This window comes from Mustela putorius, unplaced genomic scaffold (assembly GCF_011764305.1).
Source record: "Mustela putorius furo isolate JIRA1106 unplaced genomic scaffold, ASM1176430v1.1 tig00003999_pilon_pilon_pilon, whole genome shotgun sequence".
NCBI lineage: Eukaryota > Metazoa > Chordata > Mammalia > Carnivora > Mustelidae > Mustela > Mustela putorius.
Window position 1 is genome coordinate 21,059 of NW_025422137.1, and position 3,153 is coordinate 24,211.

Sequence of the window (3,153 nt, forward strand, 5' to 3'; positions counted from 1 at the left end):
GCGGAAGCAACACGGAGCACAAAATCAGGACTTTTAAAAGTCTTGGTTCCGCTGAGGGACATCTCGCTGCCAGAGGCTAAAACGCATGGGCGAGCCCACACGGGATGTCAGCGTGGCCTCAAGGTCCCCGGCCGCAGGGTCACAGAAGGATCCCTGGGGTGTATGAGTGTCGGCAGAGCTTAAAAGGTATTGGGAACGGGATGGAGGTAAGCCGGCTCTGCACAGAGACAGAGCGGACATAAGATCTCACAGCCCAGGTGTGTTAACCTTGCAAAAACGGTCGCCAGGCTCGGTGGAGCTCGGAGCGCGGCCAGGAGGTCGGGAGGAATCAGGACGAGAGAGTTAGGAGCGAGGAGTAAACTGGGCGCTGTTTCTCTGAGGGGCGGCACTGAGGAGTGGGGTCGGCCCTCCCGGGCTCTCGGCCTCCTCTCGGGCTCTGGAGACTAGTAGGCCGCCATTTGTATTCCCGTCCTCCGGAACTCTATGGAAAGGGCGAGCTCAGGCGACAACAAAGCCCTCCTGTGAAACCACTAACCCGAGCGGATTACTCACCACCGGCATACCGGGCCCCGGGTAGGGCGTGTAATTTCCCGCCTGGGGGCAAATCACCACTGAGAATCACTAAAACAAGGCTCCCCTTCCCCCAGAAGATCAAAACAAGAATCCAGCCCAAGACCAAGTTCAAAAAACCTAGCCACACCCGCCAGGAATGCGTAGTCTTCATACCAAGGGAGAGCATCCAGAAGTTTCCAGAGTTGGACAGAAACGCCACGCCACAGTGTGAAACATGCATAGGCTTTTTTCTCTGGATAGATGGGTTTGGTTTATTCTTGCAGGTTAATTTAATTTTTTTTCTTTTTCATTTTTTTTTTTTTCTCGTCCTTCGCGTAAAAATTTTTTTTTAACTTCTACCCTTTTTCTTTTTTAAAAAAAACGACTAGTGTGTACTATTTATCTATCATATCATATAATTCTTGTCTTTTTACATATTTTTCTTAGTTGGTTTTTCTTTTTTAAAAATTCTTTTCTTTTTCTTTCCTTTTTTTTTTTTTTTTTTTTTTTCGTTCGTTTTTCCTTTTTTTTTTTTTTTTTTTCTTTCTTCCTTTTTGAACCTCTTTTGTATCCCCTTTTCTCCCAACTCACGATTTTTGGTCTCCTCTGAATTGGTTAAGAGCATATTTTTCCTGGGGTTGATTGTGCCACACCCTTTTAGTATTTTACTTGCCCTTCATTTACTCTTATCTGGACAAAATGAACAAGACGTAAAAATTCAACAAACAAAAAAAAGAACAAGAGGCAGTACCGAAGGCTTAGGGACCTAATCAATACAGACATCGGTAATATGTCAGATCTAGAGTTCAGAATGACAATTCTCAAGGTTCTAGCCGGGCTCGAAAAAAAAAGGCATGGAAGATATTAGAGAAACCCTCTCGAGAGATATAAAAAGCCCTTTCTGGAGAAATAAAAGAACTAAAATCTAACCAAGTTGAAATCAAAAAAGCTATTTATGAGGAGCGTGCAATCAAAAATGGAGGCTCTAACTGCTAGGATAAATGAGGCAGAAAGAAAGAATTAGTGATATAGAAGACCAAATGACAGAGAATAAAGAAGCTGAGCAAAAGAGATTTACAAGTCTCAATGACAAAGAGAAAATCCTGAAAGCAGCCCCGGGAAAAGAAGTCTGTAAACATACAATGGTAAAAATATTAGATTGGCAGCTGACTTATCCACAGAGACCTGGCAGGCCAGAAAGAGCTGGCATGATATTTTCAGAGCACTAAACGAGAAAAAAAACATGCAGCCAAGAATACTATATCCAGCTAGGCTATCATTGAAAATAGAAGGAGAGATTAAAAGCTTCCAGGACAAACAACAACTGAAAGAATTTGCAAATACCAAACCCAGCTCTACAGGAAATATTGAAAAGGGGTCCTCTAAGCAAAAGAGAGAGCCTACAAGTGGTAGATCAGAAAGGAACAGAGACCATATAACAGTAAACAGCCACCTTATAAGGCACTTACAACAATTACATTGCACTAAATTCATATCAGGATCTCACATAGTTAATTACCCTGAATGTTAATTAATAATGGCTAAATGCCGCTGTCAAAAGCACAGGGTATCTAGAAAATGGATAAAAAAAAAAACAAAACCCATCTAATAATGTTGTCTCCAAGAAACTCATTTTAATAAGACAAAAAAGCCCCGAAGAAAGACACCTCCCCAGATTTAAGTGAGGAGGGGGGGGGGGTGGACAAGAATTTACTCCATGCCCTAAAGGAACATCAGAAGAAAGCAGGGAGTGTCAATCCTTATCATCAGATCAATTAGATTTTTTAAGCCCAAAGACTATAATAAGAGATGAGGAAGGACACTATATCATACTCAAAGGGTCTGGTCCAACAAGAAGATTTAAACAACAATTTTTAAATATCATCTATGTCCCCCAACGGGCGGGAGCATCCACGCTATATAAACCAATTAATAACAAAATCAAAGAGTCAAACAATCAACAATAAGGGGGTACAATAATAAGTAGGCCGGACTTTAACACTCCCCTCACTGAAATGGACAGATCCATCATCCACATCCAAGCAAAAGATCAGCAAGGAAATAAAGGCCTTAAACGACACACTGGACCACAAGTGGGACATCACAGATGATATTCAGAACATTTCATCCCAAAGCAACAGAATACACATTCTTCTCTAGTGCACATGGAAACATTCTCCAGAATAGATCACATCCTCGGTCCTAATCCTCAGGACTCAACACGGTTATCAAAAGATGATGGGATCATTCCTGCATATTTTTCAGACCACAATGCTCTAAAGCTAGAATCAACCACAAAAGGAAGTTTGGAAAGCAACCCAAATACATGGAGACTAAACAAAAACAGCATCCTTCTAAAGAATGAATTGGGTCAACCGACGGAAATTAAAGAAGAATTGAAAAAAATCATGGAAACAAATGATGAATGAAAATACCAACGGTTCAAAAATCTGTGGGACACAACAAAGGCAGTTCCTGAGAGGGAAATATATATAGCGGTACAAGCCTTTCTCAAGAAACCACTAAGACCCTTTCTCAAGAAAGGTCTCAGGTACACAACTAACCCTAACCTTAACGGAGCTGGAGAAAGAACAAGAAAGA